At 41.4% G+C, this 24,323-nt stretch overlaps 1 protein-coding gene across 2 annotated transcripts in view; it reads right to left on the minus strand.

Moving 5' to 3' along the window:
- Positions 1-24,323, minus strand: part of SLC7A11 (solute carrier family 7 member 11) — a 98,664-nt gene that overhangs the window by 61,669 nt on the left and 12,672 nt on the right. The window contains exon 1 of one of the 2 annotated variants that reach the window (XM_082237695.1): positions 3,015-3,110. The exons of the other annotated variant lie outside the window; for it this stretch is intronic. The gene's annotated coding sequence lies outside the window, so the exon portion shown is untranslated. Of the gene's footprint in view, positions 1-3,014; positions 3,111-24,323 lie in introns of those variants that run through there. 2 annotated transcript variants of the gene reach the window in all.

The following is a 24,323-nucleotide window of genomic DNA, read 5'->3' on the forward strand; positions in this document are numbered from 1 at the left end:
GGGGAGAAAACCTCGGGTAAAGTTTTTCATCATTTTTCTAGTACATGATAAATTTGGGGTGAATTCAGATTTAAATTTTCATGAGGGGAAAAAATAGCTGAGTTGTCTATCTTTTTTCTGCTGTTGTCTCAAATATAGCACAAAGCATATTTTCTCAAGGACAGAGAAAAATAACATTTGCATTCACTTTCTAGGCTACTTGGTTCACCTCAGAAAGACCTCTCTTATGAGTTGTCGGTAAGAGAAGCGCCATTTCAAGGCCTAGTGTCACCATGAGACGGTCTCAAGCAGCCATCGCATCAAGTATCACAATTACTTTTTAGGAGTCGATTCACAGAACCAATATTTTTCTCATGATTTATTTAGGAGCTCTGTCCATGACAGGTGAAGGAGAGGGAGAGAGAAGAGCCCCAGGGAAACAAATCTACAGAAGTAGCTCTGTATATCAACCACTTAATATAGAATAGAAATTCTCATTGCTTAGCCATTTAATATTAGAGGAGAAATGCCTTGAAAAATATTATATAGAAATCAATTCCACATTAGTTGGGTCATACTTTTCTTTTTGTGAATGGAACAGGAGTGTCAGTGGAACAGAGTTTTCCCACCTCATCCTTTCTGCTGCAGCCTCCCACAAAAATATCCTCCTGGGGCCTTGTGACTGAATTTCCACATCCGGAAATAATGTGGGTGATTGAAGATGGAGTGGGGAGTCAGCAGATGTTGCCCCAACCCAAACATGAATGGAAGAGCAACGTAAAATCCAAACCAATATGTGAATATACGACCTATTATTTCAATGTGGCTCATGTTCACCTAAAATATACAATTTTAAAATCCTCTTATTCTCTTCTGCAAGAGGAAAATGATGAGCATGAGCAAATAGTTTTCCATTGCAACTGCAAAGCATTTCCATTCTCACAGAAGAGAATGAAAAGCTTGTGCATGCGATAAGCTTTGTGTATGCAGTCAAATTCACAGGATCAACCAACCTGTTTTAATACCTTGATGTCAATGGCATTCTATATCACTGTCTTTTATACCAAGCTCAAGTAATGGATGATAAGACTGAAGGTAAAATGGGACCGCTGAATAATCAGCAAGCTCAGGAATACTTCAGAGTTTTGCAGAATAACCTAAAAGAGGAGTGGGAGGAAATCCCTTCTCCCAAAACTGGCAAATGAGAACTGAGCATGCTCAATAACCATGGGATATTGAGTTTCATGGGGGGGGCGGATGGAATTGAATCTTGGAGGAGGGCACAGCTGGTTTTACCACATATTCACTATATAAGGAAAAATAAGCATGGGTAGCAGTTTCTGGCAATGCATTCAAATAATGAATGAACCATTGAAAACTCTGTGGAAGAAAGTAATATCAGTCACTTGACTATAAGATCCCTGAACTGAGTCATATAATTCAAAACCTGTATCTCAGAAATGTCAAGATGTTTTTAAGAGGTCGTGATGACCAAGCTCATTTTGCTCTTCAGGTGAAAATGTGAGCATCTTTCTTGATGCTGGCATCTATGTGATTAGAAGATTATTATTAACAGCCTGCTAGAAAAAAAAAAAAAAGTTTCTACTTTCTTGTTCCTGTTTTATGTGACTCCAGGTAATTGAAATTCCTTCTGATGTGGGTGGTAAGTAAATAAGTCTAACTTGTTTTAAGATCTGGGAATGTGTGCTATATGATTTAGAGACTTTGAAAAAAAGCAATATTGCAATATCTTAAAATCGTTCATAGCTAATCATTAACCCTATTCACTTTAGGGGTAGAAGAAATGAAGTACTCTTCTCATTTGAATTCAAACCTACCTAATTGGCAGTTCCTGAATCAGTAAGGGAAACAAACGACAGCTGTCCTTCAAAATTTGCAATTCTCTGAATTTGGGGGTGCAGTTTTATTTTCAGGAATAATATATTAGGGGAATGTGTTCATAAAATGTTAATATGCGCTAGTAAAAATAGCACACAAAATGAATGATATCGAATGAAGTTGCACACAAAAAGTATGTACACTAGGAGAAATGTGCAGTAAGATGCTGGCAAATTTTTGTGAGGACTTTCTAGAGCGCAAACTGATGCAGCAATGTGGTAAAATAATGAAGCAGAGGCTGGATAGCCATCTGCCATGTATGATCTAGTTGAGATTCCTGCATTGCAGGGAGTTGGACTAGATGATCCTTGTGATCCCTTCCAACATTACAATTCTATGACAAACCAAGAGAAACTGACATTGGAAGATTCACCTATCCCTACCACTGTACACTAAAGCTTCCATTTCCACTTTCCCCAGCTTAAAAAAAAAAAATCAGCTTCATATTCTTTCAAAACAGCATCCTACCACTGAACATTTTTAAATATGTCTTTTCAAATTTAAATTTAGTGCCATTCCTTAAATGCAGGTCAACGTGAGCTGTTGAAGACGCAAAAGATGAAAGACTTAAATAGGACCTAAGAGAGAATAGAATGGTCCATTATAATTACTACATAATAATTGTTCTCAGGCTGAAGATATAGCCCAGGGTAAATGAGACCCAGGGGTCTACAAGGCTATTCCAGGAGAGTGGTGTAATATTTATGTGTGCTAAATCTCCTTCTGCAGTGCCATTTGAAAAGAAGCTTTAACTTACCTCATTAATTAAAGCCTGCAAAAGGCACTCAATTATTAGAAGCAGGAGTGTTCAGCTAGGCCAGTAACATATTCAGCACATACACATAAAGTCCCTCACAACAGCCCCACCCAACACCCAAATGGCGTTTCATTTCAGCCATAATATGAACATATGAAGCGGCCTTATACTGAGTCACACAATTGGTCCATCAAGTTCAGTATTTGTCTATACTGCTTTGCGGTGGCTCTCGAGGATTTCAGACAAAGTTTTTCCCTGCCTAGAAATCCTAGGAATTGAACCTAGGACCTTCTGCACGAAACACATGTGCTATGGCCCTTCCCCTTCTGTCAAGTATTTCCATGACTATAGTCTGCAGAGATAATCTGCCATACTGCACCTCGCCTCAGTTTTCTTTCTTTCTTTCTTCAGCTTCTTCTCTGTGAAAATAAACTTCCCAAGCAGCTGTTACAACATCACACCTATTTCTTCATACTGGACTTCTGAGGTGAAACAGAATCATGTGTTTAATGCAGGACAAGGCTTGTGTTTCTTTTAATAATCACACAGAATGCGGAATTGCAGCTGTTGCAGCTTCCTCCTTTATAATCCTGTGGTAGTGGAAGAAACCACACAACTCCTGAAACTATCCATTTTATTTAAGTGTTAAAGGCAAAGAAGAATCGTCTTTAACTTGGCAATTCAAACAGAGAGCAATGGGAAGAGTCAACTGCAGCAATACTTGTGGAACATGAATGCCCAGGCCACTTCCAGCTTTTAAGGCCCATAGCTATAATAAAATGAAAATAATGACACGAAAGAGTGAGCAGTTTGTTTGTACAATGAGCTGATCTAAGAGGACATGCTCATCACTATCTTGTACTATCAGGGCCAATATATTTTATGGATATTTATGAACATTTAATACTCTTTAATATGACAAATCTTTATCAGTTTACAAAAACACAATGAGAGGAATTCAACGCACTGCTATGGCTATCGTTCCATCGGTGCAAACCTTTCAACTTGCTGGATGGAACAAGCCTCACCCCTGTCCCCTCACATGCTGCTCTAGGGGTTCTCCTGAACCCTCTCCAGAACCAATTTGAGGTGGGCATGAGGGGGGGGGAATCCAGTTGCGCTGGTAAGACTCGATTATCCAAAACCCACCTGACATCTCTCCAAATCACGTCTCCTTTTTGCTTAAATCTGCAGCTCTAAGCTAAGAGGGTGCGTCTCATTTTGCTCCAATGAGCATAAAAACAGTGTGCAAAACTTCTCAAATGCTAAGAAATTAACAAGCATCTAAATTTGAGGCCTCTTTGAGCGTGAGGTCCAGGCCTTCCTGGATGCTGCTCTGATTGGCACTGGTCAGGGGCAGAGCAAGCAGGGACTGGCACAGGGACTGGAATATTACAGGTGGGGCAAGCAGCATGTGCACCCTCTGTGCCTTCTCTTCATGTTGGCATTCCTTATACAGGCACAAGGTCTGGACAGGGCATTAGTGGAACAGTGTGGTATTAACATATCTACATTCTCTTCATCTTTAATTTTGCCCGGGATAAAGCAACAATACATTGGCTACTGCATAACAATGGCATGGCTTTGCTACACAACTAGCAAAATGAGCTACAGGCTTTCCTGTTCAAGAGCCAAAGCCTTTTGTTTCAGGAAGTGGGACTCGTGTACATCAGTCTCTCTGAACTGGAAGTCGAGCTGGAACTAATATATCCCCCCATCATTTAGCACAGAATGACTCCCTTGCTAAGGAGCATTAACATAATCAGATTTCTCCCTTAACAACAGTTGTTTTAAGAGCAAGTTGCTACAAAGCCCAGCAATATAACTGATTAGCAAATTTACCAATACATATATCCTGCCTCCAAATGCATTTACACTATCAAATAAGACTGGCTGGTTATGAGGTGTTACAACTCAAAGAACCAGATAATTTTACTCTACTGTATGTGCCTTCATCTAGACACAATCTTGTTAGTCTAGCCAGTCAGAATTTAATTATAGGACAAAAGCTTGTAAAACTCCCTTGTGGTCATTCAGTCAGTCATATGTTTCAGATATTAATGTGCAATCCAGACGGAATTCCAATCTCAGAGCAAATGTAAGCCTTTGTTTGAAATTAACATCTGCCAGGCAATTGGGGAAGCACAAGATCAGCAAATTAGCAGCACTGAACCTTTCAAATGGGACTCTCTGACAAATAACTAAAAGCACAGGCAGACACATTTCATATGTCAGAACACTTCAAAATGGAGCTCATGATAGGACTTTGTTTTATGAATGGTTACAATTTGCAAAGAGAAAGCTACGCTGCACATCTTAAATTGTGGGGGTTCAGAAAAGGGAGAGATAATAGAATCAGACAAAATGTTTCACACAGAGATAGATGATATCAATTCACAACAAGGATGGCATCCAACTTTGACATGAAGAAAATGTATATTAATAAACTTTTGCTACATATTGGAAATCAAAAACAGAAGGCGCCACTTACCACGGAAGCACTCAGCAATGAGCAGGACAACATAAATCTTAAAGACAGGATGCCATAGAAGTTTTCCCTGTCTGTTGGGGATTGGCAGGGAACCTCGAAGGCACCCTTTACTCTGGAAATCTGAGGGATAAGATACATATAATGTGTAGTTAAGTGTAACTTTGCCTCAACATTTTAAAAATAGAAGGCCAACAGTCCTTTGAGCATGACAAGAAGCCAGCAAGACTTGGTCGCCTTCACATTACTGGGGGCATCAAGAACCATAAATCCTATGAGCAGGAGACAGAATGAGTGAGGCAAACTGTCACCACCATCTCTATGTGGTAGAACATCTTCTTGACAAACAGAAGTTTCCAGGTTCGATTCCTGGCATCTCCAGGTAGTTCTAAGGAAGACCATCGGAAACCCTGGAAAGACATTGCTACTGTAGACAATACTCAGCCATATGGACTGTTGGAATTTATTTTATCAAGAAAACCAGGGGTAAATGTCTAAATAAATAAATGTAAAGACCTTTCTAAAAAGTGTAGTTTTACGCAGTGACAAAAAAAAGGGAAGTAGGGGAAAGAGAGGCAACAGCAGCAGGGTGAGGAAGGAAAGAAAGAAGTGGAGGAGACTCAGGCATCGCAATCTCTTGCACCAGCCCTGGTGGTCTGAAAATTGGAAGCAGAGGTGAACAAAGCGTTACATTGTCAGATACCTCTATTTTGGGATAAGGGAAGTAACAGCAAGAGGAAAATGTTGGTGAGATGAAATAATGTGGTGCATTTAGTTTCCCCCTCTTTCTTTCCCCTCAATCCGTTCAAACTTTCCATGGATTGCTGTTTGTTCCAATTCAGCTTTAAAGAACAGGTTTTCCTGGAGCAGAAAAAGTGTGTACAGACATGGAGCTTTAAAGTGCAGACCATGCCTGGAAAATACAGAGGACAGGTAAGTGTGGATAATTAGACTGTGAGAAGTTTGTGAAAAGAAAAAGAGGCTGGTAAAATTGCTGGAAGCTGCCCTGACCCAATGGAACAGAATGAGGTATAAATGTATACATCAATAAAATCTTGAACCACAGACCAGCAGGAAAAGTATTAAGCACCTCCAACCCACTGTCTGGTCTTCCTCTGAAGCATAAAATAAAATGTCAGTGAATCATTACATGTAAATATACATCACAGTACTACAAGGATATGCCAGGTCTGCAGCCTAAATTAAACAGGTTGGTCACAATGACCATTTTAGATCAGAGATCAAAGAAAATATGTTGACAAATGCTGCAGGTAAAAGGACATAACTCAGATGGACCTTTGGTGCAGCATGAATATAGAAGACCCAGGCTACTAGTCCCACCAGTGTGGATGCATTATTCCTGAGACATAGGCTTGTGGAAAAGATCGATGTGGAAAGGATCTCCAAACTGCTAGTGGTACAGAGCCTTTTTAAGGGAAGTATGCATACTTACAGCTTTAGTTCTGTTTTTCTTCCCTCTGTCTTTATGATACATTTCACTGCACAATGCACAAAATGCCTCTGAAATGAAAATAGCCAATCTTTACTAATTTTGAGGTGCTAAACACAAAAGTGACAATAAAATTTGTCTATTGTCTCCTGTTTAGGAAATGCAAAGACGATTGTGTATAAACAAACCACTTCACATTGAGGACATAATTTCATTTGGCAATGCTGTATTTCCAACTCCTGGTTGCGACATATGGTGTCATATTGCATCAGCCCATCACACACGCCACCCTCAGGATCAATGGCATGCAGCTGAGTGGTGCAATTGAATCCTGACATCACAGCTTTATGATAGCTGACATGAGATGATGGCCTTACAGTGACCTTACTATGGGCGTCTTCTATAGGTGGCCAAGCCAGATCAAAGACTTGGATGATACCTCCCCAGGGCAGATTATAAAACATTCAAAAGTAGTCATGGGAGACTTCAACCACCCCGCTATCTGTTGGACCTCAAACTCTACCAAGAATGCAATGTCCGACAAATTCCTCCATTCCTTTCTGACAATTTTGTTTCTCAGAAGGTGGCAGAAGCAACAAGAGGATCATCTACCTTGGACCTGGTCCTCACCAACAGGGAGCAACTAAATAAAAAAAAAAATAATAATAATAATAATAATAATAATAATAATAATAATAATAATAATTTATACCCCGCCCTCCCCAGCCAAGGCCGGGCTCAGGGAAAGTGGAAGTGGAAGTACTGGGAAACTTGAAAGGAAGTGATAATTTTCTCTTGGTCAGAAAACTACAAGAAACTGGCTGAGGATGTAAGGTCTCTGTATCATACACTTGGCTGCAATATGTCCTTGCCATGTTGTAGGGAGAAACGTTTGTTGGTATCTTGGACCCGAGATCTCTATTAGCTTCATTAGCAGGAGAAGCAATTTAACCTGGTTACTCAAGTGTTCTGCCAGGCCTCATTAAAACTTCTGCATAGCTGGCATTATACACCAGTGAGGCTATCCCAAATATGTAAGGAAGTCTATCCCAATTGTTGGAGGGGATGCGCAGTCAAAGGTACATATTTCCATATGTGGTGGTGTTGTGACATCATCAAACCCTTCTGGGATGCTGTCTTCAAACAAATAAGCTTGATATACAACAAAAAAATTGAAATGTCCCCTGCACGAGCACCACTTGGGCTTAGGATTCTGTCTGCTCATGATTATCCAAAAGATGACCTCTTAGCCTTTCTATTGACTGTTGCTCATATGGAGATAGCCAGATGTTGGAATACCAGTGATGAGCTGAACATTGATTCTTGGTATAACAGAGTATGGTCAATAGCATTGGCTGAGAAACTAACATGCCAGGTGAGGGTGGCAAAGGGCAAACACAATCCATATTCTTTTATAATGTATAGCAAATGTTTATTGAATACATAAATTGTTCAGACTGTGGCAGGAATCCACCCTGCACTCATGGGGAAATGTGGTGTGATCTCTTAGAGTAATCAAATGAAGCTTTAACACATGGCATGATAAAAGTCCAATTTTATCAGCACAAATTACTTGTTGTTTACTAGATTTTGGTAGGTAGCCGTGTTGGTCTAACGCAGTCAAAATAAATATAAAACTAAAAAAAACGTCCAGCAACACTTTAGAGACCAACTAAGTTTGTTCTGGGTATAAGCTTTTGTGTGCATGCAACTTAGTCTTTAAGGTGCTACTGGACAATTTTTTAAGTTTTATTGCTGTTTACTGTTATAACAACTGTTTTCTCAAAAATTATCTTCTGTACCATGAAAATAAATAAAATCAGTATTAAAAAATGTTCTGCCAGCAGCCATATAACAGCAACAAGCACCTAGGTTGGGCCTGTGATGTGGTTACACAGCTGTTGTAACCCAGGGGTTCTGCAGTGATGGTATGCAAAGTAAACCCGTCATAAGGCCTGCCCCTGAGATTGCTGTCACTTCACAGCATTAACCATCATGGTAAGGAACAGGAGTAGTCATGTTGCAGTGACTCTCCAAACATATTTCACTACGTGCTGAGCCTAAAAAGCCAGTCAAATAAGCAAAGTGGTGATGCAGAACAAACTTCCTTCATTTTCTTCCTCCACCCTGGTCTGAGTTCATATTAAATTACATGATTAATTGAGAAAAAAGTGGAAAGGATTATGCCGGAGGCAGCTTGATTAAGGTGCTTACAACTTACATGTATTTGCACTGTAGTTCTACAGGGCAAAGCAGTTACGCAGAATTTTAAAATGGCAATTACTACCTGCCATAATGATTGCCCTGGCAACTTCATTCAGTATGTGTATTTGCATGGGCACCTATGCTTCCAAATGAAATGACTGAATCAAAATAAATGAATGAAACAAGGATGGATTGAAGACCAATTAGCAACACAGAAATCCAGCAGACCATTAAACCACTGCTTGATGAAAAACTTCAGGACTATTTCAGGACAGTGGTAGAAGTAAGAATGAAGAAAACAAATTTTCAATGAATGATGCTTTAAAATAAGAGCAAATAGGTATATCAAGCTCTTTCTCACAGCCAAATCCAGAATTTGTGGGTAGGGGAGAGATATGATAATATTACTGCTGAAGCAGAGGGGGTATCCAAATTTTGTTGACAAAATGAAAGAGAATCCCTACTCAGCTGTATATTTCCTCTCTTTGTTGTCCTGATTTTTCTCTTCTTTTTTTAAAGACATCTCCACATATTCCTTCTGGGTCACAAAGACATCTTAGCAGCAACAACAAAATATGGAGTTTCTCTGCTTAACAAGAATCACACAGCTAAACTTCAAACACAGCCAGATGGAGAGTCAAAAGGCTATTGTGGGATATTGATTATTTTTAAGCCCCATCTTTCTAGTGGGGGTCAAGTGCCAGTATAGGTTCTGGCAGCCCTGGAGCCTTAGGACTGATTTACTGATTTGATACAACATCCCTATGGCGGCCGGCAGGGGAAGTATGGCTACCAGTTACAGGCTGGAGCAAGCGAGGCAGTAGTTTAAGAAGCCTTTCCCTTTGATGGTGGTATAAACAGGAAGATCTTTGCAGATCCAAGCAAGCCCCTCCTAGACAAGTTGTCTGCAAAACAGAGCCAGAGTGCCTACCCACTTCCTTGATGTTACTGAGGTGCTCTGCCTTGTCGTCATACTGAGCATATTCTAACTCCTTGTGCTTAAGCCTCACTCTAAAGTTAGACGTGCAAAGTGAAGGCTTATGGAAGCACATAGAGGAAACAAAACATGGGCTACATTATCATCCTTAGTCAAAGGCTCCATTATCTTCCAGGTTTGCAGTGAAGCTAGAAGGAATGGTGGCATGATTATTCAACTCCACAATAGTGTCAAGAGAAGCATTTCAAAAAATAATGTTACACGCCTCCAGGTGGTGTGAGATTCCAGGGATACAAGGTGCACTTACCAGAGTCTGTGTTCTTTTTTGGACAGTGAGGCACAGTGGAGACTGTGGTGTCTTTATGACATATGGTTGATTTACACATACATACAACCTGTGCCTACTGGGAGGAGATTCTGAGCATCACATCCCAAGCAGCACCAGCTTTCTCCAAAGGCAGCTGCACCCCTGCCCTGCAGCTTGCCTTTCCCAGAGAACAGGCACATTCCAATTTGATAATCAAAGCCCTGGTCTCTTGTAACACAGAAAAATGCCCACTCATCTGCATTCTCACGCCTAGTTCTTTGATGCTTTGTTGTGCTAACCCCCCCCCCCCGCAGCCTCTCACCTCAAAGAAAATTAAGCTGACTCCATTACCTTTGAGCCCATGTTGATTTCACAGGTTTAAGGATGTCTGCCACATGGTCCAGCACACAGGGTCTGACTTAATAAGCCTTCATACACACTAATTAAAATGTTAACAGGGACTATCACACAACTTAAATACACATGAGTCTAGCTACTACCTCCAAAGAAATTAGCTTGGACATCCCCAAACCTTAATTCGATTCTAGCACCTATAAATCTATAACATTATGATCTAGGTCATATGGATTCCCAGTAGCATACAGTAAAACTTTTTCAGAATATATTAGAAGTTCTATTATCAAGAAAACAACACATGTATGGGATCTGGAAAACTACCTCTCTCCTTGATTGTTTAAAAGGAATTGTTAATGATGAAGTATTCACTATGCCATTGACAATAGTACCAGCAGGTAGTCGGAAGCTAGTAATAGCAGGTAATAGGTTCAGTCCCCAGGGTCTCTAGTTACAGCTGGGAAAGAATCCTTGCTGGAAATTCTGGAGAGCCACTGCCAGTCATTGTACACAGGCTAGAAGGGCCATTGGTCTCACCTGCAGAAGGAGCATGCCCTGTGTGGGAGGGGGGGGAGCCAGAGTCCAAGTTTACTCACCACAGGGTGAGCCACTTCTGCTGATTCAGTATTGGAAAAAGAATCCTGCGTCTAAGAGTGCTACTGCCCTCCACCATCTCCCAGTCTTAAATTAGCAAGTCCCAAGGGAGAATGAGCAGCAGTACATATGGTTAATTTACATTTTCAAGCCTTTATATAAACCACCTCACATCAGTCAGTTAAAGAGCCTTGGGAATCCAGAGGGAAAAGATGAAGTCCTATCATAGATTTTTAAAACCGAAGAGGCCAATTTTAAGGAAAGACCATGCTAAGCAGTAATGTGCCCAAGGGAAATATAACAGAGGTGGTTTTGCTCACTCTCTTTCTTAATGACTTAAGAAAAGGACACTCGTATTCAAATTCAATGAGCACAATTTGCTTATTATCAACTAGTGAGCTTTATAAGCAAATCCCCATGGACCCTATGAATCACAAAACGGAGGTAAAAATATGACTAGTAAAAAGTCTATATAAGCAAAATTCAAGAGAAAACAGAAGTTATAAACTACTCTGGCAAGATGTTGAGACTCTTGCTTAGTGTGTACTAGAAATTGTGATGAACAACAGAACATAACAATTCTACAAATGGTATCGTTTCAACCTAGACACCCAGGATTTTCTCTTCTTCTTCCTTAAAAGGCAAACCAATGTTTCTGAAGATCCTGTTTGGGAGATTATAGAGGAGTGGCATCTCTTAGGATCCTTTGCATTTGTATCAACTTGTTGTTGTTTAGTCGTTTAGTCGTGTCCGACTCTTCGTGACTCCATGGACCAGAGCACGCCAGGCACTTCTGTCCTCCACTGCCTCCCGCAGTTTGATCAAACTCATGCTAGTAGCTTCAAGAACACCATCCAACCATCTCATTCTCTGTCGTCCCCTTCTCCTTGTGCCCTCCATCTTTCCCAACATCAGGGTCTTTTCCAGGGAGTCCTCTCTTCTCATGAGGTGGCCAAAGTATTGGAGCCTCAGCTTCACGATCTGTCCTTCCAGTGAGCACTCAGGGCTGATTTCCTTCAGAATGGAGAGGTTTGATCTTCTTGCAGTCCATGGGACTCTCAAGAGTCTCCTCCAGCACCATAATTCAAAAGCATCAATTCTTCGGCGATCAGCCTTCTTTATGGTCCAGCTCTCACTTCCATACATCACTACTGGGAAAACCATGGCTTTTACTATACGGATCTTTGTTGGCAAGGTGATGTCTCTGCTTTTTAAGATGTTGTCTAGGCTTGCCATCGCCTTTCTCCCAAGGAGCAGGCGTCTTTTAATTTCGTGACTGCTGTCACCATCTGCACTGATCATGGAGCCCAAGAAAGTAAAATCTCTCACTGCCTCCATTTCTTCCCCATCTATTTGCCAGGAGGTGATGGGCCCAGTGGCCATGATCTTCGTTTTTTTGATGTTGAGCTTCAGACCATATTTTGCGCTCTCCTCTTTCACCCTCATTAAAAGGTTCTTTAATTCCTCTTCACTTTCTGCCATCAAGGTTGTGTCATCTGCATATCTGAGGTTGTTGATATTTCTTCCGGCAATCTTAATTCCGGCTTGGGATTCATCCAGCCCAGCCTTTCGCATGATGAATTCTGCATATAAGTTAAATAAGCAGGGAGACAATATACAGCCTTGCCGTACTCCTTTCCCAATTTGGAACCAATCAGTTGTTCCATATCCAGTTCTAACTGTAGCTTCTTGTCCCACATAGAGATTTCGCAGGAGACAGATGAGGTGATCAGGCACTCCCATTTCTTTAAGAACTTGCCATAGTTTGCTGTGGTCAACACAGTCAAAGGCTTTTGCATAGTCAATGAAGCAGAAGTAGATGTCTTTCTGGAACTCTCTAGCTTTCTCCATAATCCAGCGCATGTTTGCAATTTGGTCTCTGGTTCCTCTGCCTCTTCTAAATCCAGCTTGCACTTCTGGGAGTTCTCGGTCCACATACTGCTTGAGCCTTCCTTGTAGAATTTTAAGCATAACCTTGCTAGCATGTGAAATGAGTGAAATTGTGCGGTAGTTGGAGCATTCTTTGGCACTGCCTTTCTTTGGGATTGGAATGTAGACTGATCTTCTCCAATCCTCTGGCCACTGCTGAGTTTTCCAAACTTGCTGGCATATTGAGTGTAGCACCTTAACAGCATCATCTTTTAAAATTTTAAACAGTTCAGCTGGAATACCATCACTTCCACTGGCCTTGTTATTTGCAGTGCTTTCTAAGGCCCATTTGACTTCACTCTCCAGGATGTCTGGCTCAAGGTCAGCAACCACACTACCTGGGGTGTACGAGACATCCATATCTTTCTGGTATAATTCCTCTGTGTATTCTTGCCACCTCTTCTTGATGTCTTCTGCTTCAGTTAGATCTTTACCACTTTTGTCCTTTATTATGGTAATCTTTGTACGAAATGTTCCTTTCATATTTCCGATTTTCTTGAACAGATCTCTGGTTCTTCCCGTTCTGTTGCTTTCCTCTATTTCTTTGCATTGCTCGTTTAAGAAGGCCTTCTTGTCTCTCCTTGCTGTTCTTTGGAAATCTGCATTCAATTTCCTGTATCTTTCACTATCTCCCTCGCATTTTGCTTGCCTTCTCTCCCCCGCTATTTGTAAGGCCTCGTTGGACAGCCACTTTGCTTTCTTGCATTTCTTTTTCATTGGGATGGTTTTAGTTGCTGCCTCCTGTATAATGTTGCGAGCCTCCATCCATAGTTCTTCAGGCACTCTGTCCAGCAAATCTAAATCCTTAAACCTGTTCCTCACTTCCACTGTGTATTCATAAGGGATTTGGTTTAGATTGTATCTTACCTGTCCAGTGGTTTTTCCTACTTTCTTCAGTTTAAGCTTGAATTTTGCTATAAGGAGCTGATGATCTGAGCCACAGTCAGCTCCAGGTCTTGTTTTTGCTGACTGTATAGAGCTTCTCCATCTTTGGCTGCAGAGAATATAATCAATCTGATTTCGATGTTGCCCATCTGGGGATGTCCATGTGTAGAGTCGTCTCTTGTGTTGTTGGAAAAGCGTGTTTGTGATGACCAGCTTGTTCTCTTGACAGAACTCTATTAGCCTTTGCCCTGCTTCGTTTTGATCTCCAAGGCCAAACTTGCCAGTTGTTCCTTTTATCTCTTTCCCCATTTTTTTCTCTTCCACTGGTTCTGATGAAAGCTTGGCCAATAGATATCCTAGACACCAAGGCCCTAGGGCAGAAGTGAAATGGCTGAATCTACTGCAGATAATTGCATGTGCACTATAGTATACAGCTCAGGTTCTGCAGGCAAGAGGATTCCACTGAGTCTCATGCTGATTCTCATATGTGTGCACTGCCGGTTTTTAATTTTACAAACTTAGGGAAGCCAATTAGCAACTTCTTACATTCTTACTCCTTTCTTTTACAGAGTACAGAAGCAAAGCAGTCTATGAAGGTTCACATGCCATATTTCTTACTGAGAAGTCTTTAACTCATTTCTTTAAGCACCCATTTTCTTGCTAGTGTGTGACCTCATGTCACCGTGCCAGTAGTTTTCATAGCCCTAGGAAACTCCATTGTGCTCTAATATGGAATGTAGGTGTAATGCAGACAGCCGACGCCAGCAGCAATCTCAAAACTAAATAATTATGCCAAGCCTTCTGAATTCACTGAATGGTTTACACAGCCGTACTCTATGCTGCATTCGAGAGGAAGAGACCGAAAGCCAGAACAAAAGTAGACACAGTTAAACCTATTAAAACCAGCGGCTTAAGGCCGTTGAATTTTATGTTGGACTATGGCCACAATATCGAGCAACATGCATGGAGATAAAGAACCCAATCATAATATCAAAATTAGCAATACTGAAGAAAGTTTTATTCTCCAAATGCCAAAGCACTCTTGTTTCACAAATCAGATTGGGTTACTTCCGGATGATCTATTTATTGAGCATTCATCGAGAATTTATTAGCATGAAGATAAAACAGTACCAGCTATCTATTTGAAGGCAGCTGAGATCATCGAATCACAGAATTGAAGAGTTGCTAGACCCTGGAATGGCTCAGAAGCGCCCACCTTCCCTATTCCCATCACAGCACTTTTACTCCCGTGCACATAGGCACCATCTATGTGGGGCCATGGGGACCCACAGATTTTCATTTAAGGGGCCGCCCCACCCCCAGTTCTACTTGGTGGCATGACCTGCGATGTACACGAGTTACATCAGCACACCCTGTGCCCACAATGTCACATGATGCAGAAATAAGGGGAGATTAACTTTCATTTAAATTTACAGGTAAAAACCAAGCTCAGCTTTTACAAGTAACTTGCACTTCTAATTAGTGGATTTTATCTGGGGGAAAACTTAAGGCATGCACTACTAACAGACATGCCTGCACGGAATGATATGTTTTTGAATGATGAAAATTACATGTTGCTCGAAAGACTGTAAAAACCTATGTCTTCAGCAAAGAACAAAACATAATAATTAGGGGTTTTTTTTATTATTATTAAATCATGTTCATGCTACCACTTCTACAACCAAGGTGGCCTACAGGCAAATTCTAAAAAACTGACTAGATACTAAAACATTTACATTCACAGACTGCCATTCAAACACATGACTGTTCTGTGTTAAAGCAAGACGCATGACCACCCTCTCTTACGCATGAGAACTTGTATTACGTTCAATGGTCCTTATTCCCTGGCAAGTGTGTTTAGGACTGCAGTCCTAATAGGATTTATTATGGAATCTTAATAGCATTTCCACAAGATCTTTCAATGAGGTTTCCTACAAATCTTAATATATAAATGGGGAATCGTTTAAAGTTTAACTTTAGGGTAGATAAAAGTTTGGGGTCACTTTCCATTGTTGCTTACGATTCTAGATAGCATGAAACTGCTAACAACCCACAGCTATGCAGAGTGGAAAAAGAACTCCCATCCTCAGAGCGATGGCATCATGCGAGCCAGCAATCCTTAAAAGAAAATAAATTTGCTGTGAATGCCTGTCGGTGTTTTGCTTCCAGGAATTTACAGGATTTGGATTACAATATAATTGCCTCAACATGCTTTATTGACCTACTTTACAGCTTTCCTTAAGTGAGGCTAGAAGCATGGTGATGTCTTTTGTATGTTTTAACATTCACTCATCTTGGCAAGCTCACAACAAGAAAGAAAAGCATGAAAGTCACACAGTGAACATATTTTAAAAACCTTTTGATTTATTTCTCCAGGAGAGGAACACCGAAAAACTTATTACAGTAACAAGATGAAACCGGTGGGAAAGCTTTTATTTCTCCGCTTTGTAAAGTCTGCAAAATGCCAGTACTGTAGTTTAAAGTGCTCAAAATATTTGATTAGCAGAGTTTGGTTAAAGCTACGATGTAGTCATTAGACTTTGCAAAAAGCCTTGATGGAATACATTTCGGCATTCTGGTCTCTAGATTAGAGTGAAACTTTGGAACCAAATCACCCCACAATTCTTAACTTTTATTATGATCCATTTAGCACATCACAAAATATTGGCTCACGCTTTTGCAAAATGACTAGAATATAAAATGTACACATATAAAAGATAGAAGAAGTGCCCAGACAAATCAGGATTGGTCCACACTTCTGCTTGTCCTGTGCCTAGAAAGCACAGGTCTGAGTGGTTTTAATTGAGATTCCTCCATTGTGGGGGGGTTGGACTAGATAACCCACAGGGTCCTCCCAACTCTACAATTCAGTGATTCTGTGATTCCCCTTGCCCTGCTCTTTTCCCCAGGGAAAACCTGTTCTTTGGTGCTAAATTGGAGCAAACATCAATCTGGAGAAAACCTGAATTGCGGTTTGCTCCAATTGGGTGCTAAAGGGCAGTTTTCCATGGGGGGAAGCAGTGGGACAAGAGGTGTGGGATGTTAGCACCCCAAATGCCTATGTAAAAGGTTAATTGCAAGAACTGTAGAACTCTGTGATGTCATATGCCAGTGGCAGTTACGGCTGTTGGTAGAGTTATGGCAGTTAGTAGAAGAGTCTTAACGGAAAAGCAGGTATGTTCTGTTGTGCTGTTGTTTGCCTCAGCGTCAGTATCAGTTAGTCTCTAATAGTTTAATCTATGTAACATGTTTTAGTATCACCTACCTGCATTGTATATTTAATCGGCAACTGCTAAGTAAAAGTTATAATGTTAAACTTTAAACTGAGAGTGTCTTGTGTGGTTTTTCTAGGTGGAAAAAAAGAACTAAGTAAAGGGTCAAACTAGTAAGTCTCCCGCATACTCTGCAGATGGGAACTAGAGTTTAATTTCCACAAGAGGAAGTGTGGTCAAGCCCTCAGATAGCTGCTCCTCCACACTTATTTGCCAACCAATGCCTGATGTATAGGTAAAGGTAAAGGTACCCCTGCCCGTACGGGCCAGTCTTGCCAGACTCTAGGGTTGTGTGCTCATCTCACTCAATAGGCCGGGAGCCAGCACTGTCTGCAGACACTTCTGGGTCACGTGGCCAGCGTGACAAAGCTGCATCTGGTGTGCCAGCGCAGCACACGGAACGCCGTTTACCTTTCCGCTGTTAAGCGGTCCCTATTTATCTATTTTCACCCGGAGGTGCTTTCGAACTGCTAGGTTGGCAGGCGCTGGGACCGAACGACGGGAGCGCTCCCCACCATGGGGATTCGAACCGCCAACTATGCGATTGGCAAGTCCTAGGCGCTGAGGTTTTACCCACAGCGCCACCTGCGTCCCGCCTGATGTATAGAAGTGGTCAAATCTTTCTGTGAATAACAGGAATACAGCATGAACTATATGTTCACATTTAATGATGAATTACCCTCCTCCCAGTGGATTAGATGATGAATTTCTGCAGCGATGTTACTTAAAAGCTTTCTTACATGCACAGATGGTGCAAACCTGCCATACCTAGACCGGCTGCTGGTATCACTAATGTTGAATACCACTCATGGGGTGTGGTGTACTAGTACTATACTAAGTACTAATGTACAACCCTTTGATGCAAACACATGAAAGTTGCATATGGTTTGCATCGCCTAACCTCAAAATAAAAAAATTCCTTCCAGTAGCACCTTAAAGACCAACTAAGTTAGTTCTTGGTATGAGCTTTCGTGTGCAATATCTGAAGAAGTGTGCATGCACACGAAAGCTCATACCAAGAACTAACTTAGTTGGTCTTTAAGGTGCTACTGGAAGGAATTTTTTAATCTAACCTCAAAAAAAAGGATATTGTGGAGTTGGAAAAGGTTCAGAAAAGGGCAACCCAAATGGAAAGATCTGTTTATGTGGTTGCCACCTAGTGGCCAAAGGTAAAAAGTGTTTTTAGAGGGGAAAGTTGCAGCTGAGCATAATTGAGGCATAATTGTGTTCAGATCACAGCATTTGGAAGGATCATCTAATCCAGAGCTTTCCAAACTGTGTGTTGTGACATGTTAGTGTCTCGGCTGCAGTGTGTAGGTGTGCCGAGCTCCCAGCGCTCCTTCCAGGGCTGGTTTGCTAGTAAAACTGAATTACTGTTGCGAAATGATGCACATCTAAAAAGTGTGTCACCAACATAAAAAGTTTAGAAAGCTCTGATCTAGTCCAACCCCCTGCAATGTAGGGATATGCAGCTGTCCTATATGGGGATCAAACCTGCAACCTTGGCATTATTAGCACCACTCTCTAACCAATCGAGCTATCCAGGATTAGGAGCGCTGCCAAGATGGATGCCAGACTAAAAACTGCATAACAGAAACTAGGAAATAAAACCAGTTATTGCTCATTTTACGGGTGTAGCTTGCATACATTATAAAAATAAGAGGGTGGAGAAACTACCCTGTGAGAGAAAGTTACAGCATTTGGGGCTTTTTTAATTTAGAAGGAAAAGTGAAGAAGAAGCTACATGACAGAAGAGTATAAAAGTATGTGTGACCTGGAGAAAGTGGATCGGGAGAAGTTTGTCTCTGACTCTCATAACGTTAGAACTCATAGACGTCCAATGAAGTTGAATGTTGGAAGATTTTGGACCAACAAAAGTGTTTCTTTACAGAGTGCATAGTGTGGCATTGATGACCACCATTCTGGATGGCTTTGAAAGAGACTTATACAAATTAATGGAGGATAAGGCTAAAGCCTCAGCGCCTAGGGCTTGCCGATCGAAAGGTCGGCGGTTCGAATCCCCGCGGCGGGGTGCGCTCCCGTTGCTCGGTCCCAGCGCCTGCCAACCTAGCAGTTCGAAAGCACCCCCGGGTGCAAGTAGATAAATAGGTACCGCTTACCAGCGGGAAGGTAAACGGCGTTCCGTGTGCGGCTCTGGCTCGCCAGAGCAGCGTTGTCACGCTGGCCACGTGACCCGGAAGTGTCTCCGGACAGCGCTGGCCCCCGGCCAATAGATGTGAGATGGGCGCACAAACCCCAGAGTCTGTCAAGACTGGCCCGTTCGGGCAGGGGTACCTTTACCTTTACCTTTTAAGGCTATCAATGACTACTAGCCACAATGGCTATGGCCTGCATCCACTGTAGGATGCAGGATACTTCTGAATAACAGTTGCTAGAAACAGCAGGAGGGGATAGGAGAGTGTAAGAGGATGGCACATCATGATATGGCTAAGCATTCTGAGATATTAGTGTGGTAGAGAAGAACGCAACACAGGCATGTGTAACATGTAGTTCCATTCACAAAGCATGCCTCATGTCTAGGAGCTTGTATCATACTGCTGCTCTAACTCAAATCTTGCCATCTGATTAGATAAGCCAACCAGCTTACAGTGTATTTGTCTGTGAATATGTGTAAGGAAGAATTTTTTTTATTTAAAAAACTGATCCCAAGGCAACAAGAACAGAAAATGTGCATTTCTGTTAATAGCATGGATGCAATTATTATGGTTTTTATCATTAAGCAAAGTGCTAAACCTCATACATATTCAGCTTCTCTCTTCATAAATAAAAATTCCATGTACATTGACTTCAAGCACTCTGCATAATGAATGAAAGTTTCAAGAAGTCAGAAACCATACTGTTAATTAGGTAAATGTTATATTGAAAGATAGGAAGGATCGAGGATGTAATTGTCTTCTTGGTCTTCTTATAATTCAGCTTACTACCGTTTTGCATGTGTGTATCAAATAATATATTTTTTAAGGTTTTGGGGTGTCACTTTACAGCAATATTTATCTTCATGTAGATGTGATTTTTATATCATGTAAATGAGCATTGAAATGGTAGCTGTATGGATGCTCAAAGGACTCTTAACTCTCAGGACTCTTAACTACCAGTAACTCCAGCTCCCAGGATTCTTTGGGGGAAGCCATGATTGTTTAAAGTGTCACCATAGTGCTTTAAATATATAATGCAGATGAGGAGAGAATCAAAGAAAGAAGGAGCAAGACAAAAATTAAGATGGGAGAAGAAAGTGGGCAGGCAATGAAGACTTGGGGAAGTCTAGACTATTGGCCATGGAGCCTGTGCAACACAGACTTGCTATGTCAGATACTGGAGATCTGCAAGATGTGCCATCTACATAGCATGTCAACAAGGACCCAAAGAGAGACCAGGACTTCTTGATTTGAACTAATCAGCCAGTTCCCCAATTGCATATTTCTAGCCCGCATTGAAATGCTGATTAATTTGGACTCCCTTCAGCCACAATACAAGGTCTAATACTGTGACTTCTGATAGTTGGATACAATCACACAGCAATGTATGGGAATCTTTGAGTCATAAAGGGATTGCTAAAACAGCCACACATGTTATCTGTCTCAAAAAAAAATCCCTGCCTAAGAAAAATTGATGAAAGATCTTTAAAGCAGACTCCAGGGAAGTGTTATGGAAAGCAAAGCCATCAGAATCCTCAAATTATTATTCTGATCTTGATTCCAAGTGAACTGGCAGCAGCCTTAAAAGAAACGCATATAATCATTGGGTATTTAAACCTCTATTAGACAAGAACAAATTTAAACATTCAGTGAAGCTTTCAGGGTGTTAGAAAAACCACATACTATTTGTCACACGTGAACCGTTTTCTAAAGAAAAGTTTGATTATTTTGTTATATTTCTTTAGAATACACACACACCCCTCCTGTCTCTGCCTTTTTTCTCCTTCTACTACTAGATTTTCCTCATTTGAAATTCCAGCTCAAGTCAGAGCTATGACCCTGCTCAGCATCTCAAGGATTTGCCTCTAGCCATAATTATACTCACCTTTGCGCTCTCTGCACTTTGCCAAGCGACAACAGCTATAAAATTATCAAGGGGAGGGGAGGAAATCAACAGCATTTTTAAGGGTCACCAAAACAGGTTACAAGTTTGTCCATTGACATTTCCCTCCTGGAAAAGTCAGGGCAGGAGGTCAAAAACATGGCTGACTAACAAGACAGAAGTCAGGAAAAAGGTTATGTGAATAGTAGCATCAGCTGTTAATAATGCAACAGGAAAAAAAGCACATTTTTTGGACAAGCAATGGAAGGAAACCATACCAAGAAAAGTGGAAAGATGCAAGGGTCATCCAAGAAATTACTACGTAATGTTGAAAAGAAATTACTGTACTGTAAGAGAGACGGGTCTGTTGGTTAAATATCAGACCAGGATTTGGTAGTTTCTCATACATATATACACATAGATATACATATGGATAGCATTCTATTGGATATGAAGAAAACCAGCCTTTTTAATGAATGTCCAAGATGTCAGTCTTACACTCAAAGAAGTCTGACAGCTCATTGTAGTCAGGATTACCTTGGATCATGAGTAAATTTGCAGAACATGTTCCATAGGGCCAAGTTGTTACAGAGACATCTCAAGAAGGTGTTCAGGGTTAGGGTGCACATATAATAGAGTGAAAACATATCAGGGAAATGGTCCCAAGAGGATAAAGGTCAAAGAGGTAAGTCCAGACTACAGAGCAACTGGCTGGTTCTAGGTGAAGCACTGAACAAGGCAAAGGATAAAGAAGTCAAACAGCTTCCAAGGTAACAAAGCCAGAATCAGGGCTGGTGGCAGAATCCACAGGGCCAGCAGATCCACTCTCCAAGGAATGCACCACCCGCTGCTGCTGCTGCTGCTGCTGCTGCTGCTGCTGCTGCTGCTGCCTAGTGGCCAGAATATCTAACAGACAGAGAACAACTTTGCTCATTGCAACAAAATTTGGGGGGTGGACAGGACTGCAAGTGGATCCTGCTGCTTCTTATAGCATTTCTGCTGTAAGAAACATACAGGGTCATAAACCAGCTTGCCAGAAGTGATGGGTTTTGTGTATGTGTGTTTGACCTTGATGCTTACAGTCAATGGGCACCAAGCATAGCTGGGATAATAGGCCTGGATAAAAATATAGTCCAGATGCAATGAAGCTTTACTGTTGGACCTTTGGGAATTATTGCTATTCTACACTTAAGGATATCATTTGGTGCAGGATCATTGATTACATAAAGAGGCAGGAACATAATTAGAGCAGGATAACCAAAAATAGAGGCAAGCCTGTCCTGGAACTTATTTCTAAGGAGGTATATATAGGACTACATTGTTAGGGCTGGACTGCAAATCTCCTTAAATGCAATGTAAGGTTTATGATGTACCTGTGAATTGTAGTTTCGTAAGGATAGGGACTTGGGTGGCGCTATAGGTTAAACCACAGAGCTTAGGGGTCAGCAGTTTGAATCCCCGCAGTGGGGTGAGCTCCTGTTTTTCGGTCCCTGCTCCTGCCAACCTAGCAGTTCGAAAGCATGCAGTGCAAGTCGATAAATAGGTACTGCTCCGGTGGGAAGGTAAACGGCATTTCTGTGCGCTGCTCTGGTTTGCCAGAAGCGGCTTAGTCATGCTGGCCACATGACCCGGAAGCTGTACACTGGTTCCCTTGGCCAATAAAGCGAGATGAGCACCGCAACCCCAGAGTCGTCCGCAACTGGACCTAACGGTCGGGGTCCCTTTACCTTTACCTAAGGATAGTAAAATCAGATTTCTGTTTGTAAGCCCCAAGGCCTCATAAAACTACAGTTTCAAATTTCTTTTGGGGGGGTGATGATAATTAATGCAATATGAAGACAAGATCCATGTGGGTAAATGAGCTGCATGCCAAGGAGCTGCCATTGCCCATCGTTCCCTGATGGGTTCTATATCCACAGGCACAAACATCTCCCCCTTCACATTGTGTGGTGTTCACTTCAGCAGATCCCACTACACAAGCAGCAAGCATTTTTGCTGCATAAAATGTAAATCTACCTCCTCATCTTCCCAAATAACGAAGAGTTATCTAGTGATTCTTAAACGGCTAATTCCTTTTTGCTGTTCCGTTTTCTAAATTTAGTAGCTGTTCACCAAAGCAATGAAATATTGCCAATGCCAAAGCTTAATATTCATGACTTGGGTATTTTGTTATGCTCTTCACCATTTTTATGCAGTATGATGAATATTTTAAAATGCTGGAAATCAAATATTTATCTCAACATAAACAACAAACCAGCAACAAAAAAGCACTAATTATTCCACGTTTCATTTATTCCTTCTGTGTTGTCTTTCATCCTAGTAGATGCCCATTTAAAAAAAAAAAGTCTGTGAAGCTGTAAACTTCAAGCTGCATGACCCAAATGTGGCAGAGCTCAAAGGGGCTTTCGCAAGCACACATCTGTGTAAACTAATTTGAGCCATTGTTCTATGGAAGGGATAAACGGAGCAGGGTGATGGATGAATGGGAGAGAAGTCTGGTTCACATGGCAAAAATCCATAGGGTTCCACAGGAAGGGGCAGGGCAGGTCATGAATAACCTTGATTCCCATTCAAATCCTCCTCACTATTAGCATTAAGCTTCCATCTGGACTGCAGTAAAATGGAACTGGCACCAGCAATTGCTAAACTCCCAGCATCATTAGGAGGGATTGAAGGCATATGGACAAGATAACCAATGGCTTTGCAGCTAGTGATGTTGCTCCATGCTCCTTCAGCATGATCTCAAAATCATTCAAGTGAAAATTAACTTCCTCTCATCTGGCCACCAGGAGAAAAAGAAATAGGAAGAAGCAAGGGAAGAGACGGAAGAGGATAATTTCCCTGTGAGGAAATGGCTATATTGTTAATCAGAGCAATTTAGGTACAGGCTGAGGGGTTTAACTGAAATAAATGTTTTCTAGAGGGGGAGATTCACCTTAGAGTACAAGATGTGCCGTGTGTCTTTAGCCAAATATGTGAGGCAGAAAAGAGACAAAACATGAAAGATGCAACAGAAGGACAGAGTTCCCTGACGGCTCCTTTTCCCAGTCTAGAAACGCCAAAGGGTTGAAGTATCAAAGCATTTACCTAGTAATTGTGTGTATTCTCCATGGGTGGCAGGAGCCAGGCCCTGAGCAAGGTCTGCATCAGACAACTGACAGATTGTCTCCACGAGAGAAGCAAATGATGGCCTTATCAGAGATGCTCAGGCACTGAACAAATTCAATCT

This window comes from Podarcis vaucheri (assembly GCF_965113315.1).
Source record: "Podarcis vaucheri genome assembly, chromosome: 9".
NCBI lineage: Eukaryota > Metazoa > Chordata > Lepidosauria > Squamata > Lacertidae > Podarcis > Podarcis vaucheri.